We start from the raw sequence: 27,438 nt of genomic DNA on the forward strand, positions 1-27,438 counted from the left end.
AGGAAACTAGGAGGGAGAGAAGAAGAGAGGCGTTTGGATCCAATTTTGGGTGACAAGTGTGAGGCATAATGATTTTGGCCCCCTCGGTGCATCCCAGTCTCAGTAGAGGAGTCCTGGGTGGGGAGGGGCGCAGGTCACCGGAGAAGCGTTACCTGGAGGCCACACCTGTCTCAGGAGCCGCGGGCAGGTCAAGTGGCTGGAGACACAACGGGAGGCCCAGAGATGCGCCAGGACAGTGAACAGAAGCAGCGGGCGCATGCGCACATGTGCGCACCTGCCCACGTGCTCCCAGGAGCGCACAACTATTCACACCCATGTTTGGGTGTGTCTGTGTATTTATCCTTTTCTGTCTTTGGGGCGTTTTCTCTTTCCCTCCTTTCATTTCCCCCCTTACTCAGTGTGCAGTTTAACGCATTTCCATCGTTTCCCCTTTTTAAGGGTGGGTGTGGTTATTCTGTTCTGTCCCCCTGCCCTTCTCTCTTCTGTTTTCTCTCTGTCTTTCTCCCTTCCACTGCTTCCCCATTTTCCGCCTCTCCCTGCAGTCCCTGCACCCACCCCCCAATATCTCTTCTCTCTGTCATGGTCCAGCCCCCCAGCCCCTCCCCCCTGCCTGTTTTCCTCCCTCCCCCTGTCTCTGGGGCCCTGGCTCAGACCTGTCCCTGTGAACTGTAATGGCGAGAGACCAAGGGACTCCTGAGCATCTGTGCCGGGCTGTGACTCCCCTCCCAAGCCCAGGGATTCCTCCTGCCCTGAGGATCCACGGCACCCACAGAGGAAGGGCCCAGGGGTGAGGATGGGGGTGTCAGATAAGCTCTTAAAATCTGATGCTGTTGGGATGCGGGAACAGAGGGTGTGCACCACATAAATCCCCACTGTTTCTGAAACAGAAGCAGAGCCCAGGAGAGAAAGGGAGGACTGGGGCGGGGTCCAGAAGCAGCCCAAGCAAGGGGGAAGGCCAGAAGGTGAAAGAGGCCCGGGGCTTATTCTCGGCCTTGTGAATGGCAGGCAGGGAGCTGCATAGGATGAAGGGTGTGAATCACCAGCTTAGTGGGGCTGGGGCCCGTCGGTGACAGATCATTCTGGACGCCACTCAGGAACCCCAGGAGGATGCCGGGCCCTGGGGAGAACCTGTCCTTCCCGAGACAAGGCGGTGTCTGGTGAGGCTGGGCCCTTCCACCTCGTCCTCTGGGCGGGGACTCACTCCCTCTCCCCAGGAAGCCTAGGCTGGTACATGGTGGCCAGTATGTGGTGGCCTCTCTCCTACTGCAGGGCCATCTGCTCCTTTGCCCCTCACTCTCGTCTTCTCTTCTGGGTGCTCAACTGACCTGGGTTTGAATCCTTTCCTGTTCCCTCCACGGGAAGAGAGGGTCTGGGCTCCGTGTGACCTGGCCCTTAGCTCCCGGGGGCCCCTCAGGGAGAGCCCTTTGTACCAGCAGCCACCCGGGCTGGTCAGAGGAGCGGGCAGAGGTGGAGACCACTCAGGCTGCACTGCCCAGAGCAGGACTAGTCTAGGTGGTAGGATGAGGAGTAACCTTTCTCTCCAGAACCCTGGCCTTGGGATGTCTCAAAAGAGATAAGGCCCATCTCTATCCCCCCCCCCCCCCCGCCCACCCCTCCACGCAGCCACATACACCCATCCAAACGATAGCAACTCAGCCCTCCCTACTGTAGGGGGCGCTCTCTGGTCAGATGCCTGAGAGCAGCCTGCAGCCACTTCCAGGAAACAAGGTGCCCTTGGAGTCGGAATCTCAGCAGAGGTCCAATGCCAAGTTGAGGGGCCTCAGCCCGGCTTCTAAAGCCACCCACAGTGGTCTCAACAGTCCCCGGGTAGTGGGCTGACTTGGCCTCCTTTGACGCCCCTCGCCATCGCCAGGCAAATGCTCCAGCCAAGACATCTGTATAGAGCAAGCCTGCCACCTGGTGGTGAGGCCACCCAACTACAGGCAGGGCTCCGGAGGGGTTCAGTGGGCTTTGGGCCCCCAGGGTGTCCTACCTCCAGCCTCTTCCTCGAGGCAGCACTGCCATGTTGAGGCTGCATGGAGCTTTCAGAACCCTTCTAAAAGCACTCCTGGTTTCAGAAAAGTAGAAAGCAGGGGTGGGGTGGGGTTCAAGGGCTGAGGCAGGGTAGGGTTCAAGGGCCAGGCCTGAATGGAGGGACTAGTGGAAAAGACATTTCACATGTCCCTACCCTGGATGTCAGTGAGGAAGCAGCAGCATGGGGCAGTGACAAGCCCCAAAGCCTAGCTTCCCCTGCTGGCTCCACCAGCCACCTCTCAGGCAGATGGCAGTCCTTTTTTTTTTTTTTTTTTTGCTCTATAGGGTCGCACCTGCGGCATATGTAAGTTCCCAGGTTAGGGGCCTGCACCACAGCCACAGCAACGCCAGATCCGAGCCACGTTGACACCACAGCTCACGTCAACGACAGATCCTTGACCCACTGAGCAAGGCCAGGGATCAAACTTGCACACTCATGGACACTAGTCAGGTTCATGTCCACTGCTCCACAATGGGAACTCCAGGCCCTGCTCTTGAAGAGCTCATGAGCTAGAAGCAAGTCAGACCTGGAGCCAGGAGCTGACAAGTGTGTTGGAAATCCACTGCCATTAGGGCAGGCAGGGCCTTAGGGTCAGCTGGACCCACAGTGGCTGGGCCACGGCCTCCACACACAAAAGTGTCTGTAATAAAAATTACATTTTATGACAGCTCTGGTATAAAGATGAATATATTTATGCTACACCCTATAACATTTCTTCTACCCCAAAGTTTTTTTTTTTCTTGTTTACAAAACTTATTTACAAAACAGAAACAGACTCAGAGATTTCAAAACCAAACTTATGGTTACCAAAGGGGAAATGTTGCGGGGGAGAGGATAAATTAGCAGGTTGGGATTAACATAAACACAGTACTTCATATAAAATAGATAACTAACAAGGACCTACTGTCTAGCACAGGGAAATCTACTCAATATTTGCTAATAGCCTATATGGGAAAGGAATCTGAAAAAGAATGAATAACGTATATGTATAGCTGATTCACTTTGCTGTACACCTAGAAATAACACAACACTGTAAGTCAACTAGACTCCAATAAAAAATTTTTTAAATTAAAAATAGGAGTTCCCTGGTGGCTCAACAGGTTAAGGATCCAGCGTTGTCACTGCTGTGGCTTGGGTTGCTGCTGTGGCCCAGGAACTCCCATGGGCACAGCCAAAAATAAAATAGAATAGCATAAAATGAAATAAATAAAATTAAATAAAACAATACAAAATAAAATATTTCCATGTGCCTGATGGAAATGTGAACCCTGAATCCACCCTCCTCATCTTGTCAATGAGATGGAAGCTCAGAAAGGACCTGCCAACGTCTCACGGCAGGCAGCATCTAGACCAGGGCCACAAGCAGGTCCTCTGGCTCCCAAGCTAGGGTTCTCTCCATCACCCACTTAACCTCTTTCAAGAGGCAGAAAAACCCCTGCTACCTTCACCAAAGGCCGAGAAAGCGCCCCCTCGCCCAGCCCCCCCTTGGCTTGCCCACCACGTAGAGCTCCTGGCTGGGTTTGCCCGCTCCTCCCTGCCCTGCTGGCAGCGGCCTTCCCTCCCCCGTTCCTGGCCCTGCAGCCAAGTCACCACCACCACCACCGCAGCTCTTTGGCCTGCTGTCTTATTAATTCCTAATTTCCAATTTGCAAGAAGAGAGAGCCTTAAACCTCCATCTCACCAGCCCAGCAATCACACAGATGATCCAAGTATCTCTGGACAGCCTTTAATTTATTTCCCAGCGCACGCGGGCACTGCTGAGAGACTTGATGGCACCAGCTTAAACATAATAAATTACTCAAGTACCAGAGATTAGTTAATAAAGCTCCAGGCTCCCTCCCAGCCCCTGCTGACTTGGTCGGCGACACCAAAGATTCTTTTGATGATGCCCAGTGTGGGGGAGGGGGGCTGTGGTAGGTGATCCCAGGCCTGAGCCAGCTGTCCATCCCCCCTGATGCCCGGTAGAAGCGGTGACATGGTAGAGAGGTGGAGCCCCCAAGAAACTCCAGGGTGGACTCAGACATTCCCTACCCCAGGTCTCAGCATATCAAGGGGGTCAGAATCTAATGGTGGCAGTTCTGTCCCTTGCTGTGGTATGGCTTGAAAGACCAGGGGTCAGAGGTGTACCCAAGAATGCAAGAAGATGCTGGTCCCCTTTGGAGCCAGGTACAGGGAATGGGGATGCTTTTCTTGAAGACAGGATGAGATGGTCTTTAGGCATCTGAAGGTCCATCTCTGCCCCCACTCCAGTTACCTGCCAGGTGTGTCTTCACCGGGCCTTAATCCAGACCATATCCCATCTCCTCATCCCAATGACTTATCCACACCATGGTCCTCCAACAGCTCTGCGCCACCCACATCCACACTGGCCGCCCCCTGCCCCCATCAGAACAATCTCTATAAAGCCCAGCGCTAACAGCAGCACTCCTCTGGTTACAAAGCAGGGATGCTCTTCCATTGCCCAGCTGATAAAACTGGTTCCCTACCTTGGAATTCGTCGTCTTCCCCTAGTGGTCATGAAAACCATGAGACTGGAGAAGAGGCTTGAGGGAGGGGGTGCAGTTCGCCTTCTGAGGAGCCTCGAAATGAGATTCTCATCTGTCGAGTGGCTCCGCAAAATCCTACAAGAGACAAAGAAATGGGCGAGAAAAACTCAGAATTGGGTCCTAGCTCAATTTTAGGAAAGGAAAGGGGCTTCTGGGGATGGTGGTAGGGAAGGGGGGGTGTAGAAAGGGTGTGTGTAAAGCTTTGCCAGAACCCTGAGCGAGCCTCCCATTATCCTGAAAAATCTGCCCCACTGGGATCAGCTCAGGCATCCCAAGCTTAATGATCTCAAGAAAGATAAATCAAACAACAGCATCCTTTTCATCTCTCCGGAGACCAAAGCCTGAGCTCCTGGTTCCCAGGCCCCTGACCACTCCAAACCCCTTTTGCAGCCCAAGTCAGGCCAGAGAGCAGGGAGTTGGACTTCCTCCCCAGGCTCCTGGCATCATGGTGCTCTGAGGCTAAAGAAATTGTGATCCAGTCACCTTTGTTCCCAGGCGCTAGTATTACTCATTGTTATCAGCAATAGAAACCTCTTCAGTATCTCTAATTCTTTCCTTCCATAATGCTCAAAATACTGCCTACACAGGCTCTTGTTTATGCAGAGAGGGCCTCCCTCACACAATAGGCGGTGGCTGAATATGGTGTAAATTGAATCGCATTATAAACGCACTAGGGGAATCCTAACATGCATCCTTTTATAAAGTGAATGATCATCCTTTAATTTATCACTAAATCAGGTGTAAACCCAGGCGTTGATGGAACAAGTGTGTTGGATGTGAGCAGAACCTGCTTGTACACACACACACACACACACACACACACAGTCCTGGGGAGTGGAACCCTTCATGCCCAGTATAGCTCTAGGCACAAAGCAGTCTTAATAAAAGATTAATAGTGGTACTGAGAATATATTTCTGATTGTGATGCTGGTGAACGGGAGCATCAAGATATGATTTAAGTTTACTGTTTTCACGTAAGAAAAAGGGAAACTGAAGCCCAGAAAGATGCATGGGCTTGGCTGCTCTCACCCACCTCCATAAAGAAGATCATCTCCAGGGCTTTATAAGAACTTCCAGGTCCCAAACAGACGGTGGGGAAGTAGGGCACATAGAGGGATGGCCGGCTGGGGAGATTGGGATTGTTTGGGAGAGTGTTGCTTTCATATCAGTTCCTACAAGCTCGGGACTGAGTCTTGTGATGAAGGAGTAGACAGGAGGCCATGATTGCACGTCAACACTAATTCCTGCCTGGGGGTGAGCTCTCAAGACGGAGGCGTCCTTGAGCCCTGAGGACAGGGCCCTGGGGTCCAGAAGCAGGTATGGCCGCTGCCTCAGAGGGCACCGGCTCCCCTGCCCTCCTCCTCTGGGCTCTGCTTACACTGGCCTGGGTGCCATCCCCTTCAGGCAGACCTCTAGTGCGGGCCAGGGGCAGTTCCAACACTGTATCTCAGGCAGGTCAGAAACTCATGATCCAAAGTACCCATTTTATACTTGCTGCTGTGTAACCCCATTCCTCTGGATCCTGGAAAGGGCCCCAGCCTCCCCAAACTGGTCCCCTGTAACCCTTGGCCCCAGAAAACCGTGGATTCTATGACCAGCCCTGACACTACCAACGGCCCATTGTGTTTATATGGGCTTTTTTTTTTTTTTTTTTGTCGTTCTAGGGCCACATCCGAGCCACATGAGGTTCCCAGGCTAGGGGTTGAATTGGAGCTGCAGCTGCGGGCCTACACTACAGACACAGCAATGCAGGATCTGAGCCATGCCTACAGTTCATGGCAATGCCAGATCCTTAACCCACTGAGCAAGGCCAGGAATTGAACCCACATCCTCATGGATATTAGTTGAATTCATTTCTGCTGAGCCGTGATGGGAATTCCTGTATGGGCTTTAAAATTGATACGGCACTGTCCTGCACCCTTTCATTCAAACCTCATCACAACACTGAGAGGCAGAAAAGATTTAACTCTATGTTGCCAGGGACAAAACTGATGTTCAGAGAGGTCAAGACACTTCCCCAAATCACACAAGGCCTCTAAGGGGAAGCCTACACCTCTTCTGCTCTACCCGGTGGCAAGGTTTTCTGGTGAGAAATCAGACCAAATCATCTCTAAGGTCCTTTTCAGCATTATTATCCTACCATGAAGCCATGGCTCAGAAACTTACAGCTAATGCAGAGAGAATGCCTAGAATAGATGAATTTAGAGCCAGATGTGAAAAAGAGGGACAGAGCTCTTTCGATGGAAGAGACTTCTGTCCTCTGTCTCCATCCAAGGTGTACCCAATACCTATCTTTCACTCCACGTTCTAAGAAAACTAAGAAAACAAGACAATGGGGCAGATGGGAGCTAGAACTGCCACCTTTGTGGCTAATAAAGGTGAACGTGGTAGATTTGGCCGAGCGAGAGGGTATATGGGTCTCCTGGGCCCCATGTCGGGCGGCCCTGACCACAAGCAAGGTGGACCAGCAGGCTTTGCATGTGGAAGTGACAGTGGAGGGCCCGCCCAGCTATGGTGGGTGTCATAGGTGGGAGGAAGGCAAGTGGGCTTCCCGCTATCAACTGGCCTTTAACAAAGGAAAGACACCAGTCAGATCCGAGCAAGCATGCCCACATGTTCTCCCCAGGTCAACCACCAGATGAGTCTGCTCCTCCGTGATGAGCAAAGAGAGTAAAGGGAGGGAGAAAAGCCAAGGGATGCGCCAACTGAGCCCCTCCACAAGGGAGGGGTGACTGAGGAGGTAACATCCCTCCGGCGGATGGAGGCTCTGAGTGCTCCATCTGCCTCCTCCCAGGGCCCACGCTCCCCCTCCAGAGTTCTCAAAATCTTAGAGGATGGGGCCACTTCTGTCCACAGACAGGAACCTGCCCTCTGCCTCTGCCTCCTCCAACCACCACCTCCCCATTCACTGCCCCAGACTTGGAAGATGCAGGTGATGGAAAGACGGTCCCATTCACTGTCTGGGGGGTGGGGTGCATGATGCTGGGCAGGGGGTGGGAGAGGGGGTATTCCGGTAATCTTTACTGACTGGTGACCTGCAAGGAGAGTAAAAGGAAACACCTAGAGAACCTGGTGGATGGGTTAAAGGGGAATTTTCTAAAGTGACCAAAGACCATGGCAGGGTTCTGGACGCCTCGTGGCGTCCAGTTATGCTCCTGTGTAAATTGCGCATCATCATTACATCACAAAGTTATGAAAGTCATGCAAGAGAATGCAGAGATCTTAACTAGATATTACAATACCAAATACCAGTCATAGATTTGTGGCAAGCCGCCTGGATACTATTAGTGATAAACTAGCTGCCTAAACCAGAGTGGATTCAAGGTCCCCTCTTTACCGTCGTGGCTTGTATTACTTGCATGCCCCTCACTGTGCCCTCTTGGGAAAGACAGCAGAAATCCTGTGGTTAGTATCACAGGGATTGCTCATTCCCCACAACCAATCTCGTCTATACCTATAATATGTATAAATTTATTTATTTTTCTTTTTTACAGACACACCCACAGCATATGGAAGTTCCCGGGCTAGGGGATGAATCAGAGCTACAGCTACCAGCCTACACCACAGCCACAGCGACGCCGGATCTAAGCCACATCTGCAAACTACACCACAGCTCACAGCAACACCAGATCCGTAACCCACTGAGCGAGGCCAGGGATCGAACCTGCATCCTCATAGAGACAATGTTTGGTCCTTAACCCCAAGAGCAACAATGGGAACTCCAATCTGTGTAAATTTAAAGGTCATCTGTCTTGGAAAGAAAAGGTGAAGGATCATGGCAATAATGTATTAAAATATCTTTGCAAACTAGAATGTGAGTATATAGGCTAGAAGTAATTTTTTTTTTTTTTTGGTCTTTTAGGGCCCCATCTGCGGCATATGGAGGTTCCCAGGCTAGGGGTCTAGCCAGAGCTGTAGCTGCTGGCCTACACCACAGCCACAGCAACTCAGGATCCAAGCTGCATCTGTGACCTACACCACAGCTCTCGGCAACGACAGATCTTTAACCCACTGACTGAGGCCAGGGATTGAACCCAAATCCTCATGGATACCAGTAGGGTTTGTAAGCGCTAAGCCACAATGGGAACTCCTAGAAGTAATTTTTATTGCTATTATCATGATTATGGAACCAGAAAGAAGAGATTTTACTGTAGGTTGGATGGAGAGGAAGCCCTCCCAGACCTCCTCACCCATATCTGACTCAGATAATCCCGAAATCTGTCCTGCACGATCTAGTGGTTGATGAGCTGCATCATTTAGCTGTTGGTCACTGTTTTGTGTGCAGTCCAGATGTCAGCTGAGATCTCCCCACCCCACTCCCCAAATATAGGTAGACCTGACCAACATCACAAATCTCAGCCTGTGGGAATCCAGAGCCTCTAATCTTCGTGAGTCCCTACATCAAGTTAATTCCCAGGCCTCATGGTCCTTGGCCTGCATCCTTACTGGCTATCTCCATCCTGCTCTGTGCCACCCAGGTCACAAAGCTTAGACTGTCCCTGGAGGGCCCACAAAAGACCAATGCACCAGGCAACGCCAAGTTTAGGAACGTTCCTGGGAACGTGGCATCCAGGCCAGGGGCCATGGCAGAGAGCACAGTCTTCCAAGAACTTACTGGCTCTCTTGCCCTCCAATTCCCTGTCCTCTGAGAACCAGCTCATTCTCCTTGGTCTGCGCAGAACAGTTTCTCCAATACCAGGTCCTTGGAGTCTCAGCTTCTCTCCTTTCAAAAACGAAGAAAATAAAATTTCCCTCCCTCAGCTTTGAAAGAGCTCTCAACCCAACCCGACTGTAAGCACCACGGGGTCAGGGGCTGGGTCTTGAGATCCACCGTTACAAGTTCAGCTGAATAAATACTATCATTACAGTCAGTTCTCGTGGCCCAAAGTGGTTATGTTCCATAAGTCAGCTCAAACACTGAATTAGCAATGCTGACTCTTTGACCCAAGGGGTAATATAGGCTGAGGTTTTGTGAGCCTCTGCCTATATCGATCACAATATTTTCATCAACTGATCAATACAGAGCCTTGTTTTATGCACGTTTGTGTTTAAAGACACCTTATTTAATATCATCGTTGATTCATTAACATTGAACTCACGGCCAACAGCGCTATAACTCGTGCCTGATGGGATCTTACCTAACACGTGTTTCTCCATAAGGCACATCACAGCCTTCTGCACTTGGAAACCCCAGACAGCATTGTAGCATCACATGAAGGGGGGCCATTCTAAACCAGCGAAATCACCAACAAAAAGCACAAAAATGCAGAAAATAGGTGGCACAAAGGAGACCACGAGAAAGAACACTTGTTTACAGGCTGAGAGCTGAAACGAGAAAGCCAAGGGTCGCCTCGCACAACCTCAGCTGAGAATCTGTGCATCAGGCAATTCACATTTCTCTCCACTCTGCACATGTCTGTGAATAACCAAGAAAGCACCAGGAGGCTCCATTGCGGGATGACGCATTTTAACAAGTGGGAGAATCTGCAGACACGGAGTGCAGCCGTAATGAGAACGGACAGTCCCTGTGTTCTGAGAGTACTACTCAGCCATAAAGAGGGATAAACCATGGGTGCTAGCAAACACCTGGGTGACTCTCAGAGGTACGGTGCCCTGTGAAAGAAGCCAGTCTCAGATTCCACATTTATGGTTCCACTTATATGATGTTCTTGAAAAGCCAAAATGGAAGCAACAGAGGAACGATCAGGGGATGCCAGAGGCCGGGGGTAGGGGCGGATGGTTGGAGTGTGGCTCAAATAAAAGGATAACTCAGAGTTCCCGTCGTGGCTCAGTGGTTAGTGAAACTGACTAGCATCCATGAGGACTCGGGTTAGATCCCTAGCCTCGCTCAGTGGGTTAAGGATCCGGCGTTGCCATGAACTGTGGTGTAACTCGCAGACATGGCTTGGCTCAGATCCCGCGTTGCTGCGGCTGTGATGCAGGCTGGCAGTTACAGCTCCGATTGGACCCTTAGCCTGGGAACATCCATATGTCGTGGGTGCGGCCCTAAAAAGACAAAAATAAATAAATAAATAAAAAATAAAAATAAAAGGATAACTCAAGGGAAGTGGGAGGTGATGATACTTCTGTATCTTGGTGGGAGTGGTGGTAACATAAAAGTCGACACTCTTAAAATCAAGAGAAAAAAGCTCATGCTACTGAATGATGATTTAATAAATAAAATAAAGATAAATAGCTTTTTCAAGTCAGTGGTTAACGAAACTATGGCTGAATCACCACGAACATTTCTATAATAATTTCATTTAGAGAATTTTTGCAATTTGAGTCATTTCCATTTTTTTTCTGAGATTTCAGTCAATTCCTAAAATCCCATGTTCTCTTCCTATTCCACTTCAACAACATTTTAATGATTCTAATATTTTACTTTACGCTCTTGATTAAAAAGGAAGCAACTTATCAAGATTTTTTTACAGTGGTGGTCTTCATTTCTACGCATATATAGATTTACTTTTTTCCTCAGTAATAAATATACTAAGAATATGTTATATATTAATATGTAATACAGTAGGTTTGGGGGGGGTTGGGTTTTTTGAGGGTTTTTTTTTTTTTTTTTTTTGCTTTTTAGGGCCGCACCTGTGGCATATAGAAGTTCCCAGGCCTAGGGGTTGAATCAGAGCTACAGCTGCTGGTCTACACCACAGCCACAGCAACGCCAGATCCTTAACCCACTGAGCGAGGCCAGGGATGAGCCACAACTTCATGGATACTAGTCGGGTTCATTAACCGCTGAGCCACAAAGGGAACTCCTACACTAGTATTTTAATATAAATAAATAAGAAAATATCACTATAATGAATAACCAGAGAGGTGACATCCCTGGCTCCAATCTGACTGCCTTGCTGCATGGAAAAGGGCTGCACAGAAAGGTGACCATGGCCGTCTGAAGCCCTTCTGGTTTCCTTGTGGCCTTGGTGAATGGAGGAAAGCTGCCACCTGCCTGCTTGGGTTATGGCCTTGTGCCCCATGAAGGCGACTCCAACAGCCTGCTAGTCACCAGCACTGTCCAGAGACTTCTCAGCCACTTTGTGTCATGGGCTCCTTTGTGGGTGGACCCCACTCCTCCAGGGTCCCCAGGGCATTGGTTTTATATCCACATGCCGAGATTCCCCCTCAGAAGTTAGTGTTGCCCCTAGCAACCAGCTCTCTCTCCAAACTGCTTTGAATACTGCCTGCCTGAGGAAGACTGCGCCTCAGAACTGCTTTCTAAAAGACCTCCTATCCCTATGTGAACACAGCATTTTTAAACATAAAATTGAACAAGGTTTTAAAACAAAGATTTGTCATTCTCCTCATCTTCTGACTATGCGTCTGCTGAGTGGCTGGAGGGGGACTTTCTGTTCTTTCCCAAGGAAGAAAGAGGGAATGATGGTGGCAGATGTTGAAACGCTGCCCGTTCTGGGAGACCAGCGAGAGGTGCAATAGAGATCATGTGATGTCTTTGTAAAATCTGCTAGTATAGGTCTTAGCATACAGTAGATGCTTACTAAGTCCTAGGGAAATCGAGACAAGCCCCCAAGTGTAAAAGAGTTTTTCAATGTAATTACTAAAACACGGGCATGCTTATTGAATATTATCAATAAACGTTGCTGGTACCCAGTAAAGAGCCCGCCACAAAGACGGGTTTCAATGAATAAAAAAGATATGGTCCACACCTTCCAAGGGCTCCAGGTCTAGAAAGATATGCATAAATAATTGTACTATCAGGCGGAGACATTGATGCTAGAATAAAATATAAGAATGTGCCATGGGAAAATGGGTAAGGAGAAATGTGTGAGTCAAGGTTCTTTGGTTGCAGTTGACAGAATCCCAACTCAAATGAACAGAAACAAAACAGCCAATGCACTGGTTCACATGAGTTGAAAGGACTTGGGTGCATCCAGAGACTCAAATGGATGTTGATAGAAAATTCTGTTCTTCTGCATCCTTTGTCCTCTGTCTTCATGAAAGAAGTCTTACGCTAGGAAATGAATCTGGCTTGAATCCCAGCTCTACTTTTTTTTTTTATTACGCTGAGCCTTTCTGAGCTGCAGCTTCCTTGTTTGTAAAACAGGAATAATACCTACCCCACAGATGGTAGTTGAGGGTTAAAAGTAAATTATAATTATGAATGTTTTTTGTCAAATGAATCCTGTATCCCCTTTGCAGCTGAACTGTCTTATCTTCTAATCCCCAAGTACCCATCCATGCAGCCATGCATCCATCCAACCATCCATTCAGGTACGTATGCATGCGCCATCCAACATGTATTAAGAACAAGCTCTGTTCCCAGCAATACACTATACACTGAGAATGTGGATATTAATACGGTAGACTCCCCTCCCTTCCAGTTACTTATAGGTAGCTGAGAGTGATAAGACAAACAAATGTGAAGCACAAAATGTGAGGAAGTGCACAGGAGTAGTACAAATAATCCCTAACATCTGTATACTGCTTTTCATTCTTAGCACTTTGACACCCAGTCACTCCACTAAAGCCTCATAACAACCTCATGAGACATATTATCACTCTATCCTACTAAGGAGGAAGCTGGAGCAAATTTTCAGTGGCTACAATGTTCACAGTTGGTGGGAGGTAGGAACAAGTTGTCCTTTGTGGAACGTAAAAGGGTTTACCAGGAAGAGGGGGAAAAAAAAGATTTGTTTTGATATTATTTTGAAATATAGTGACCAATAAAGAAACTATAACCAGCTGTAAACCAAACATAAGACAACTAAGGGAAGTGGGAAGGAGGGAGCCAGATGATACACAGCATGGCCAGCGAGCACAAGGGTGAAACAGCTAGCCATCTGGGTAGAAATGTCTAGATTAGAACATGAGTAGTTGACTCACACTGAGTGCTCACAATTTTCTTTTCAATCTTGATAGAAATTCTGCAGTTTTTTGTATCACCGTAGAACACTGAGAACTCTGACGCAGCACGCAGTCTACATACTGAACTCACGTCTATTGCAAGTCTCACATTTGCATATTATCCTTGGGGGACATTAGCATCTTTGGCTTCTGCCCTCTCAATCCCTATACTACCGTTATTAGAGGCAAACACTATTAAGTGATTTCGCCCAAGATGACAGAGTTAGCTGGTGGAAAACCTGGATCTTGCCCCCAGGTCTTGAGATGTCACTCCTAGTGGCTTGGCAGCCACACGAGGCTGCTCTTCATACCTGAGCTCCCCTGTGCCCCACCTGGGTCCGACCTGCCTCAAGGAATATCCCATCCGTTTCCTCCTCTTTCTCTCCCTCCAGGGTGAAACTGACCCATTTCTCCAGGTCCCTTAACTCCAAAGTGAGGTGACATGTGCTTCCCCACTGTGTCAGATCAGTGAGGGAGAGATTTGTGTGGAGATCTGGATTCAGGGCCCCCAAAAGTCTTTCTGTTCCACCCGTAGGCAGAGGGATGTCCGCTGGCCATGCCAGGTCATCCTGGCCTTGCCAGAATCAGAACAAGGATTCTGTTCTAAGACCAAGGGCAGGGCTTGGAGGACGGGAATAGTGCAGCACCTGGGAACCAGTTACCTAGGTTCGAATCCCAGCTCTGCTGCCTCCTAGGTGTATAGTCTAGGCAAGTCTCAACTTTCCTGGACCTCCGTTCTCTTATCCACAAAACAGTTTGGATGAGAAGGATAATAACATCTGTGCTACCGGATTGCTATAAGACACAAGTGAGTTTATCAGGTGCATATATTTTATCAATCTTACAAGAATGTAATGCTTACTTTCATTCTCTTTATGGTCTTTGCTGACAGGTAAGGATCAGGGAGGAGAGCGTGAGTGTCCCCAGAGATCCCACTGGAAAGTTCCAGAAATTTCTCAGGATAGAAAGAGCAGGAAAGCTTTGTGCAAAGTACACTCATAAAGAGTCCCAGAATTGGGAGCAGCAGAAAATTTTGGTCTTTGGGCTTGCTTTTTTTTTTTTTTTTTTAAATCCCCGAAAAACTGTAAAATAGTTGTAGAAGAAAGAGTAGATAAAATGGAGGAATAAATGGGACATTTTCCCAGCTGGGCAGGAGGATGCTGATTGAGTACAATCAATGCCACCAGCCCGCTAACGAGACCCAATCAGGCGGGGCGATTAGAGATATTCTTCAGGGAAAGAAGCCTGACAGCTGCAGGAAAGTTTCTGCTTTTCTAGAAAAGAGGGAGTGGGAGAGACAGGCAGAGTGGTGTGGCAGAAGGGAGAGGGAGGGAAGTGAGGAGAGGAAATCAACAAAGCATCAGTCCCCACCCAGCCATTTCTTGAAGTCAAAGAAGAGCGAAGAAGGCAAAGAGGAGAGAGGAGGGTAATGGTTCTAAGAAGGACCTGCTGCTGCCTCCATCTTTTCAGATGTTGATTTTCGTAGTTTTCTCCCCTAACTTCCCTCCTTCTGCTGGACTGAGGAGTCCTGGGCTAAAGGAGTCATGTGTGCATTGAAACAGGCTTGGCTTGAGCCCCTACCAAGGATCATAGCTCACATCGGCAAAGGTAACCTGGCAAGAGTATTCCAGGTTTACAAACTCCCTCGTGTACAAAATCTCCTTTTGGCCTCCCAGACACCTTTAAAGGCAGGTCTTTATAATAAATTCCCCACTTGAAGTGTGACTAGTACAGTTCATTTCCATATGGATGTCCTGCTCATCTGTTTTGCACACAGCCTTGGTGTTGGAGTTGAATGAAACAGTGCCGGCTCTCAGGGAGTTCCTAATCTAGTGAGAGAGACACACGACATTGCAATATCGTCCAGTAGCTATTCCTTTCAGCAGAATGACAACTAATAGATGCAGGAGGAATTAGTCAAAAAACATCATTCTTGAAATTTCAGGCAAGAATCATCAGTGGATACTAAAACCAGGGGGGTAAAAATTTGGTGAGGTCTAGGATATTTACAGCATCAAAGAATCTCCCCATAGGAGTTCCCACTGTGGCATAGTGAGTTAAGAACCTGACTGCAGCAGCTCAGGTTGCTGTGGAGGTGCAAGTTTGATCCCTGGCCCAGCACAGTGGGCTAAAGGATCCAACGTTGCTGCAGCTGCAGGGTAGGTCACAGCTGTGGCTCAGATTCAATCCCTGGCCCGGGACCTTCCATATCCCACAGGTGTGACCATAAAATAAAAAAAAAAAAAAGAATTATCTCCCTATAGATTACTTATTAATAACAAAGGAGGGCTAATAAATTTCCAGTAGAGAAACTTGGAAAAAACATTTACCCATGTGATCAAAGTAAACAAGACCGGGAGTTCCTGTCACGGTGTAGCAGAAACAAATCTGACTAGGAACCATGAGGTTGCAAGGTTTGATCCCTGGCCTCGCTCAGTGGGTTAAGGATCTGGCATCGCCATGAGCTGTGGTGTAGGTCACAGACGCTACTCAGATCTGATGTTGCTGTGGCTGTGGCCATGGCGTAGGCTGGCAGCTGCAGCTCCGATTAGACCCCTAGCCTGGGAACTTCCATATGCTGTGGGTGTGGCCCTAAAAAAGAAAAAAAAAAAAAGTAAACAAGACCAAGAATGGGACAAAGAGGCACCATGTACCTCTGGATACAATGCAAAAAGGACGCCATATAATTTATGTAGTACACTTGCCAAAAATATTTAATCTACAGGTAACCAAGAAGAAACCACCGTACACATCCAAACAGAGGGACACTCTACACACCACTGTCCTTCATGCCTCAAAACCATCAAGGTCGTGAAAGGTAAAGAAGAGAAGAACTGTTCCAGATTAAAGAGATCTAATGAGATCTCACAACTGAATACAACATGTGACACTGGATCAGGTCCTGTATCCGAAAAAGAATTGCTTTAAAGGACACTTTGAGTGTAATTTGGTGATGCTTGAATATGGCTGTATAAGAGTGGAAGCCTGATGGGAACAGGTGAATAAGTGAGTGGCAGAATTCAACTGCCTACTTGACATCGACATTCTGATATCTAAAAGATGTCTCAGAGTTCCCGTAGGAGCGCGGCGGAAACGAATTTGACTGGGAACAATGAGGCTGCAGGTTCAAACCTTGGCCTTACTCAGTGGATTAAGGATCCGGCGTTGCCGTGAGCTGTGGTGTAGGTCGCAGATGCGGCTTGGATCTGGCATTGCTGTGGCTGTGGCGTAGGCCAGCGGCAACAGCTCCGATTAGACCCCTAGCCTGAGAACTTCCATATGCCACGGGTGCGGCCCTAAAAAGACAAAAGACAAAAAAAGAAAAAGAAAAAAGAAAAGAAAAGAATAAAAGATGTCTCATAATTAGTTCTTGATTCTTCCCACCCCCAAACCTGTAACTCTCATATTTTCCATGTGAATTAATGGCCTCGCCGTCAACCCAGCTGCTCAAGCCTAATACCTAGAAGACATCTCTTTCTGTTACCCCCACAGCCAATCTATCAGCAATTCCTGTTGACTCTGCCTACAAAGTATACCCCACACCGACCCACTGTTTTTCACCTCTGTTGCTACAACTCTGGTGCAAGCCACTGTCCTCCTATGGGAGTCCTCCAGCCATAATCTCTTCATCTTCCTCTACAAGCCATCTTTAACACAGGGACGAAAGAAATTTTCTTTTCTTGTAAATCGATACCTGCCAGTACTCTTGCCTAAATCTCTCCAAAGTTCCTATTGAGCTTAGAATAAAATCCTGAGATCTTCTATCTCTTCCCCGAAAGAGACCCTTATCTCCTGTAGCTTCAGTGCTGAGATTTCCTGAAAATCAAACCCAGAGTGGTATCTTGTGAATTATACACAAATGGTATTCCCAGCCTGTGGGGTGTCTTCTGGTAAAGTTAGGACATGGATTGAGAAGAAATGGGATCCTGAAAATTGGGTTGGGAACCTAGAAGAAGATCCCAGTGAAGTCAAATACCTCTACATTCTGCAAAGTCTTCTTTGTAGAAGCAGCTCTTACATTCTTATCTGAGGAGGTTTGCCCTTCTTTACCTGAGGAACCTGTAATGGCCTTTCCAAAGGTAACTATACTATTAATCTTTCTCCCAGCCTTCTCCAAAAGGATCTACAGACATTTACCAGGGTAACTGTGCTTTGGGGGAAGAGAAATAATCACATCTTTCTGGGATTACTAGACACTGGCTCTGAATTGACTCTAATTCCTAGAGACCCAAAATGTGTCGTCCACCAGTCAAAGTAAGAGTTTATCAACAAGTTTTATTTCAGGTCCCCCTCGTAGTGGGCCCAGTGGATCCTTGAAGGCTCGGTGGATCCTTGAACCCATCCTGTGGTTATTTCCCCATCTTGGGAATGCATAATTGGAAAGTAGCAGAATCCCCACATTAGATCCCTGTCTTGTAGAGAGAAGGCTATGATAGCAGACAAGGCCAAGGGGAAGCCACTAGAACCGCCTCTACCTATAAAAATAACAAACCAAGAGTAATACATGATCCCAGGAGGAAATGTGGAGATGAATGCTGCCGCTAAAAACTTGAAAGATGCAGGTGTGGTGATTCCCACCACATCCCCACTTAACTTACCTAAGCAGAAAACAGATGGATCGTGGCGAATGACAGTAGATTATCATAAACTTAGTCAGGTGGTGACTCCAATTGCAATTGCTGTTCCAGATGTGGTTTTGTTGCTTGAGCAAATTAATGTATCCCCTGGTACCTAGTAAGTAGCTATTGAGCTGGCAAAGGCTTTTTTCCTCTATACCTGTTAGTAAGGCCTACCAGAATCAGTTTTCTTTCAGCTGGCAAGGCCAGCAAGATACCTTTACTATTCTACCTCAGGGGTATAGCATCCTCTAGACGTAGGTCATAGAGGATGACCTACAACCCACAGGAAATTTGATCATCTTTCCCTTCCAAAGGACATTACACTGGTCAATTCTACTGATAATATTATGCTGATTAGACATGGTGAGCAGGACATAGCAACTATTCTAGATGTAGTGGTAAGACATTTGCCTGTGAGAAGGTGGGAAATAAATCCCACAAAAATTTAGAGATTTTCGACTTCAGTAAACTTTCTAGGGCTCCAGTGATGTCTACATATTCCTCCTAAAGCAAAGGAGACAACATTGTAAATCAACTGTACTCCATTAAATTAAATTTTAAATTTTAAAAAATTATAAAATAAAGCAAAGGAGAAATTGTTGTATCTGACTCTTAACTATGACTAAAAAAAAGGGGGGGGGGGCATGACACCTAGGAGGTCTGTTTGGATTCTGGAGTCAATGTATTTCTCACTTGAGTGTGCCACACCTACCCATTTACCAAGTGATCCCAAAATCTACTCGATTCAGATGGGACCCAGAACAAGGGAAGACTGGGCAAGTGGTCCAAGCTCTTATCAAGCTGTTGTGCCAATTGAGCCATATGACCCAGAAGACCCAATGGTTCTTGAAGGGTCATGGAGATGCTGTTTGGAAGCTTTGGTGGGTTACCTATAGGAATCCTAGGATTATGGAGCAAGCTATTCCTGTTATCTTTTAGGAATAACTACTATCCTTTTGAGAAACCACTTTTGACTTGTTACAGGGCCTCAGCAGACACTGAAGGCCTAAGTGTGGGCCACTCAGTTACTATGCACACATCATGAACCTGAGCTGCCATCATGAACTAGGTGTTGTCTGACTCACCAAGCCATAAAGTTGGGCATGCAAACCAGCACTCTGTTATCAAACAGAAATGGTATATATGAAATCAGGCTCAAACAGGTCCTAAAGGCACAAATAAGCTACATGAGGAAGTAGCCCAAAATACCCATGACTGCTACTCCTTCTACATTAATTTCTTTCTCTAGGTTTGCACCCTGGGGAGTTCTCTCTGACCAGCTCACTGAGGAAGAAAAAAATTCAGCCTAATCTATTGTTTTGCATGTTATACAGGCACAATCTCAAGATGGACAGGTATAGTACTACAAGCCCCTTTCTGGAACATCTCAGAAGGACAATGGTGAGAAATTCTCCCAGTGAGCAGAACTTTTTTTTTTTTTTTTTTTGGTCTTTTTAGGGCCATACACATGGCATATGGAAGTTCCCAGGCTAGGGGTCAAGTTGCCAGCCTACACCACAGCCACAGCAATGCCAGATCCTTAACCCACCAAGCAGGGCCAGGGTTCAAAGCCACATCCTCATGGATACTAGTTGGATTTGTTACTGCGGAGCCACAATGGGAACTCCTCCCAGTAAGCAGAAACTTGTTTTTTTTTTTTTTTTTTTGTCTTTTTGCTATTTCTTGGGCCGCTCCTGCGGCATATGGAGTTTCCCAGGCTAGGGGTCTAATCGGAGCTGTAGCTGCCAGCCTATGCCAGAGCCACAGCAACGCGGGATCCGAGCCGCGTCTGCGACCTACACCACAGCTCATGGCAACACCGGATCGTTAACCCACTGAGCAAGGGCAGGAACCGAACCCGCAACCTCATGGTTCCTAGTCGGATATGTTAACCACTGCGCCACGACGGGAACTCCAAGCAGAAACTTGTTTATGTTGCCTGGGAATAGAAATGGGCAGAGGTAAAGTCTATACGAATTCTTGGGCTGTGGCCAACGGTTTGGCTGAGTACTTCAGGGATCTGGAAGTAACACAGTTGGAAAATTAATGACAAGGAGGTTTGGGAAATAGGTCTGTGAATGCGTCTCTCTGAATGTGCAAGGATGTGAAGATATTTGTATCCGACGTGAGCGCTCACCAAAAGGGAACCTCAGCAAAGGGTATTTTGATAATTTGGTCAACAGAATGACTACCCTGCAGATATCAGCCAGCTTCTTTCCCTATTGCTAAATGGGCTCATGAACAAAGTGGTCATCATGCAGGGATGGAGATGAGGCATGCTCTCAGCAACATGGACTTCCACCCGCTAAGGCTGACAAGACTACAGCCACTGCTGGGTGCCAGTCTGCCACCAGCAAAGGCCAACGCTAGTCCTTGATATGGCACCATTTACCGGGACATTCTGCCAGCTACTTAGTTAATTAATTACATTGGGTCACTTTCACTATGGGAGGTACCTCTTTTGTTCTTACTGGAAGGGACCCTTACTCTGGACAAGGATTTTCCTTCTCCGCCCGCAATGCTTCTGATCACACAACCATTCGTGGACTTACAAAATTCTCATCTACCTTCATGGTATTCAACACAACATTCCTTCTTATGAAGGAACTCTCTTCACAGTAAATTAAGCGCAGTAATGGGCCTATACTCATGGAATTCACTGGTCTTACCATGCTATCCATCCCGAGGCATCTGGCTTGACAGAACAGTGGAATAGCTTTTTGAAGACTCCGTTATGGTGCCAGCTAGGTGGCAATACCTTGTGAGGCTGGAGCAAAGTTCTCCAGAATGCTATATATGCTCTAAATTAGCATCCGATAGATAGTGCTATTTCTCCCATAGCCAGGATTTATGGATTTAGGAAGCGAAGAATGGAAGTGGGGGTGGTTCCATTAGCTATTACCCCTGGTGACCCGCTAGATGTTTAGTGGATTCATAGCTCTGCTAGTTTGCTTCTTCTCCCTGTAGCTTTAGGCTCTACTAGTCTAGAGATCTTAGTTCCAAATGCCTCTTCCAGGAAAAACAACAGTGATTCCACTCATCTGGACCACCCAGCCACTTGGGGCTCCTCACATCTCTGAATCAACAACCAAAGAAGTGGGTTACCATACTAGTTGAGACAATTGATCCTAATTATTAAGGGGAACTGGGTTGCCACTATACAATAGAGATATGAAAAAAAGTATGTCTGGAATACAGGAGTTCCTTTAGAGATTCTCTTAGTATTCCCATGTGCTATGATTCAAGTCAATGGAATACTACTAGTTCAAGCAGGACTGCTAATGGCCCAGACACTTCAGGAATGAAGGTTTGGGTCACTCAGCAGGGCAAAGAAGTAAGACCTGCTAAGGTGCTTGTTGAGGACAAAAGAACTTTAAAATGAGTGGTAGTTATACATATCATCTATGACCATGTGATCAGTTTTAGAAATAAGGATTATAATTGTTATGAGTATTTCTTCCTTATTTTTCTTTTTACGGCCACACCTATGGCATATGGAAGTTCCCAAGCTAGGGGTCAAATCAGAGCTATGCCACAGTCATGGCAATGCCAGATCCAAGCCGCAACTGTGACTTATGCCACAGATTGCAGCAATGCCAGATCCTTAACCAACTGAGCATGGCCAGGGATCGAACCCACATCCTCACGGACACTGTGTCAGATTCTTAACCCACTGGGCCAAAAGGGGAACTCCTGTTTCTTCCTTATTTTGTTATGAAATACATATAATATTTATAGAAGATATTTAATATAAATATTTAAATTAATATAACAATATAAATGCATTATGCATAAATTTGTATGTATGTTTATATCATGTCATAATTTATAATAAACATGGGTGTAAATATTTATATTTATTATTAAATAAATATATTAATATATAGTATACAATATTTTCCTTCTCTTATTCCTTTATCACCTAACATCAGATGCATTAATGATAGTTAACTTTGTATCTCAGTATTTAAGTAACAAACAGAGAAGAAGAGTAAACACCATCCAAGGACTTTGCAATCTTTTCTTGGGAAAATGTTGTATGTTTTTGCTTGTTCGCAGGATAGCCATATCTTATTAGACAGAAATAGGACATTGCTATTGTCTTTATTTGGATATTGAGTATGGTTTGAGGAGATATGTATGGGTGCCAAGTTGGCAAGGGGTGGCCTGTGATGGTCATTTTGACATGTCAACTTGGCTAGGCCACAGTCCCCAGTTATTCGGTAGAGCACTAATATAGATGTTGGTATACAGATATTTTATGGATATGATTAAAGCCCATAATCAGTTGATACAAGTAAGAAAGATTATCCTAGATAATCTGAGCAGGTATGATTTAAGAGCAGGGCTGAGGCTTCCATAAGAGAAGAAATTCTACTTACAGAGAGCAGCTTGAGCCCATGCCTGAGACTTCCAAAATGCCCTTCCCAATAGCCTCCCTGTGGATTCCACACTTGCCTAGTTAGCCCCCCATCATCATGTACGCCAACTCCTTCTAATAAATCTCTTGACTTGTATTTCCTACTTATTTAGCTTCGCTGACTGAACTTCAACTAATAGAATTGGGGATCATGGGATTTTAAATGATATAGGACAGGTAGCAGCACTAAACCATCAACGGCAAAATGGATGTAATTACTAAACCAGTTTGCAAGGTCTGAGGCCATCAGGGAGCCTTGAACTGAAGGTATCTGTAGTACTGGCTAATTGATCATGGAGAAAAAGTAAGCTACCTATGATAACATGCTGCTTTTATAGTTTGTTTTTTTAGTTTTTTTTTTTTTTTTTTTTTTTTTTAATCAAGTGCTGGCAAGCAGAAGGCTGCCACAATCTGCCACAGTGGAAATTTCTAGGCCTTCACCCAACTTTCAGATTGGGCCGGCCCCAAGCCCATAGATGAAGTAGAGTCTGTGTCATATTGTAGCAAGATCCTGCAATGTCATCACAAGTATATATAGCCTGTACCACCCAATCCTTCTCAGAGTGACATGAGGCATTTTCCAGGACGACTTTGCCCCAGGGAAAAGGAAATGCCTTAACTGTTCAGGAACCGTTAGATATAGTATTTGAGGTGATTGTGATACTAGAGAACTCAAAATGCCGTCGTGATCCTAGGATTAGAGAGAGACTTTTAGTGGGAAGTGGATGTGGTCAAGATGGGAAGACCCTCAGCACACCTCTTCCCATGGGCACACCAAAATTACAACTAATTACAGAGCAACTATTGAAGAGAAAGACCTGAAGACTAGCAGAAAATATCTTCTACAACTAAAGATATAAAGAACCACAACAAGGTAGGTAGGAAGGGTGGAGATGTGGTATAGTAAAGACACATACCCCCAGGTGAGAAACCCACAAGCAGGAGGATAATTACAATTGCGGAGTTTCTCCTAAAGGAAAGAGGGGTACAAGCCCATACCAGGCTCCCCAGCACAGGGATCCTGCACCAGGAAGATAAGCCTTCAGAACCAATGGCTTTAGAGACAAGCAGGGCTTACTTTGGGAACCAGAGCACTGTAGGAAATAAAAACGCCATTCTTAAAGGGTGCACACAAAATCTCACACATTCTGAGACCCAGGAGAGAGGCTGATCTTGGAGAGCCTCCCTTGCAGGCAGGAGAAAACTGGAGCTCACCCTGGAGACATAGTCACTAGCAATAAACATTTGGGGAGTTCCTTCTATAATAAGAATACTGGTGCTATAAAGCACTTTGGAATCCTCCCTCTAGCTTATTAGCAACAGGGCCTAGCCCTGTTCACCAGCCTGTCAGCTCTAGTACTGGAACATCTATTATCAAGTACCTGGCTGGGTAGGAATGCAGCCCCACCCACCAGCAGGCAGCCTGCTTTAGGAACACCTGAGTTCCCAATCACCCCAGAACCCTCACTCACCTATGGACCAACAACAAATCTGGTAATCCAGGACCCTGAAGTCACAGGCTCCAGAATCCAGCTTCACCCACAAGTGAGCTGGCATTAGTCCCAGGATGCCCTCAACCTCTACCCCATCCACCAACGGGTCATCACCAACTCCAGAACATGGAAGGCCTCACAATCACCTACCTGGGACAAGCCAGCACTAGCCCTAGGACACCTGGGGTTCTGCAGTTCCCTGCATTATGACCCAGCCCAGCCCATCAGCAGCCAGCAGCTTCAACACAAGACAGGGCCTGGTGACCAATCAGACCAGGGGCCAGCCATTTCTGCCAGGCTTCCCACAGTAGTCATTAAAACAGAAGAACCCCCACAGCTCATATATGGGTTAACCTTAAACCATATAGCTCCAGTGACCAGAAGGATGTGCACTGCTGGGATGCCTAGGACGTCTCCTACAAAAGACCACTTTTCCAAGATCAGCAACATAACCAACCTTCCCAATACATAGAAATAAAAACAATGAACTAGGCAAAATGAGAAGACAGAGGAATATATTCCAAATGAAGGAACAAGATAAAACCACAGAAGAACTAAGTGAAGTAGAGATAAACTACCTACACAATATAGAGTTCAAGGTAATGATCATAAAGATGCTTAAAGAACTCAGGAGAAAAATGGATGAAAAGAGCAAGTCAGAATTTTTAACAAGGAAAGAAAATATAAAGAATAACAAACATAGCTGAAGAATACAATAACTGAAATAAAAATTACACTAGGAAGAATAAACAATAGATCAGGTGATTCAGAGAAATAGATCAGCAAACTGGAAGACAGAGTAGTGAAAACCACTGGAGCTAAACAGAAAAAAAGAATTTAAAAATGACGATAGTTTAGTTCCCATCATGGCTCAGCAGAAATGAATCTGACGAGCATCCATGAGGATGCAGGTTCAATCCCTGGCCTCACTCAGTGGGTTAAGGATCCAGTGTTGCCGTGAGCTGTTGGTGCAGGTCACAGATGCAGCTCGGATCTGGCATTGCTGTGGTTGTGGTGTAGGCCAGTGGCTACAGCTGCAATTCAACCCCTAACCCGGGAACCTCCATATGCCATGGGTGCAGGCCTCAAAAGACAAAAAATAAAATAAAATAAAATAAAGTAAGAATTATGACAGTTTAAGAAACTTCTCAAACAACAGCAAGTGTGTAACATTCATACTATATGGGTGCCAGGAGAAGAGAGGTGAAAAAAAGGCAGAAAACATATATGAAGTGATCATAGCTGAAAATTTCCCTAACTTAGGGACGGAAACAGATATCCAGGAAGCATAGAGAATCCCATACAGAATCAACCCAGAGAGCAACACACCAAGACACACTGTAATCAAAGTGGCAAAAATTAAAGATAAAGTGAGAATATTAAAATAATCAAGGGAGGAGTTCCCTGGTAGCCTAGTAGTTAAGGATCAGGCATTGTCACTGATGTAGCTCAGGTCACTGCTGTAGTGGGGGTTCAATTCCCAGCCCAGGAATTTTTGCATGCTGTGGGCACAGCACCCTCCCCTGCCCCAAAAAAAGAATCAAGGGGAAAACAAAAGTTTTATACAAAGGAACTCTCATAAGGCTATTAGCTGACTTTTCAACAGAAATTCTGCAGGTCCAGAAGGGAGTGATAATGTATCAAGGAAAAAAACCTACCTCCAAGAATATTCTACACATTAAGGCATTCATTCAGATTTGAATGTGAGAGACCAAAAGTTTTACATACAAGCAAACTAACAGAATTCAGTATCACCAAACCAGCTTTACTAAAAAATGTTAAATGGACTTCTCATCAATAGATAGATCATTCAGACAGAATATCAATAAGGAAACACTGGCCTTAAACAACATATTAGACTGATGGGCTTAATGGATATATACACTAAATATTCCATCCAAAAGCAGCAAAATGTACATTCTTTTCAAGTGCACATGGAATATTCTCCAGAATAGATCACATGAAGGATAAAAATTATATGATGATCTCAATAGATACAGATAAATATTCTCACAAAATTCAACATCCATTTATAATAAAATTTTTCAATAAAGTAGGTATAGAGGGAACATGCCCCAACATAATACAGGTCATATATGACAAACCCATAGTTAACATCATATGCAATGTTGAATAGCTGAAAGCATTTCCTCTAAGATCAGGGACAAGACAAAGATGCCCACTCTCACCACTTTTAGTCAACAAAGTACTGGAAGTTGGAGTTCCTGTCGTGACTCGGCAGTTGGTGAACCCCGCTAGCATCCATGAGGATGCGGGTTTGATCCCTGGCCTCACTCAGTGGGTTGAGGATCCAGCATTGCTGTGAGCTGTGGGGTAGGTTGCAGACATGACTCAGATCCTGTGTTTCTGTGGCTGTGGTGTAGGCTGAAGGCTACAGCTCTGATTGGTCTCCTACCCTGGAAACTTCCATTTGCCACAGGTGCAGGCCTAAAAAGACAAAAAGACCAAAAAAAGAAAAAAAAAAGGTATTGGAAGTCTTAGCCCACCAGTCAAACAAGATAAAGAAATGAAAGGAATCCAAACTGGAAAGGAAGTAAAACTGTTACTGTTTGTACATGACATGATACAATTCATAGTGAATCCTAGAAAAAATCAACTAGACCTCATCAATGAATTTGGTAAAGTTACAGGATAAAAAATTGATAAGAGAAATCTGCTGCATTTCTAAATACTAACAATGAACTATCAGAAACACAAATTAAGGAGGCAATCCCATTTATAATTGTATCAAAAAGGATAAAATACCTTGAAAAAAATCTAACTAAGGAGTTAAAGACTTGTACTCAGAAAAATATGACATTGATGAAAGAAACTGCAGATGACACAAACAGATGGAAAGATATGCCATGTTTATGGATTGGATAAGTAACACTGTTAAAATGACCATACTACCCAAAGGAGTCTACAGTTTCAATACAATCCCTGTCAAAATACCAATGATTTTTTTCACAGAACTAGAACAAATAATTTTAAAATATGCACAGAAACAAAAAAGATCCTCAAAAGCCAAAACATCTTCAGAAAGAACAAAATTGGAGATATTACGCTCCCTGATTCAAATTATATTACAAAGCCACAATAATCAACACAGTATGGTACAGGCACAAAAACAGACACACTGTTCAATGGAACAGAATGGAGAGCCCAGAACTGAACCCACACTTATATACACAATAAATCTATGATAAAAAAGGCAAGGATATACAATGAGGAAAAGACAGCTTCTTCAATAAATGGTGTTGGGAAATCTGAGCAGCTACATGCAAAAGAATCAAACTGGACTACTCTCTCATACTATGCACAAAAGCTAATTCAAAATGGATTAAAGGCTTAAATCCATAAAACTTCTAAAAGAAAACATAGGCAGAGTGTTCTTTAAGATAAGTCTTGGTAATTTTTTTGGATATACATAATGCTCAGACAAGGGAGACAA

At 45.8% G+C, this 27,438-nt stretch overlaps 1 protein-coding gene across 5 annotated transcripts in view; it reads right to left on the reverse strand.

Moving 5' to 3' along the window:
- The window catches only part of BUD13 (BUD13 homolog), a 678,491-nt gene that overhangs the window by 204,560 nt on the left and 446,493 nt on the right, over positions 1-27,438 (reverse strand). For 3 of the 5 annotated variants that reach the window (XR_014815380.1, XR_014815369.1, XR_014815376.1), the window contains one exon: positions 2,292-4,656. The gene's annotated coding sequence lies outside the window, so the exon portion shown is untranslated. Of the gene's footprint in view, positions 1-2,286; positions 4,657-27,438 lie in introns of those variants that run through there. The other 2 variants (XR_014815375.1, XR_014815371.1) reach the window with 2 other exon arrangements.

Source organism: Sus scrofa, chromosome 9 (assembly GCF_054392235.1).
Source record: "Sus scrofa isolate SSC_HxYL_T2T_F1_AM1 chromosome 9, Sscrofa_HxYL_maternal_Yorkshire_Landrace_v2.0, whole genome shotgun sequence".
In the NCBI taxonomy this organism is placed as follows: domain Eukaryota; kingdom Metazoa; phylum Chordata; class Mammalia; order Artiodactyla; family Suidae; genus Sus; species Sus scrofa.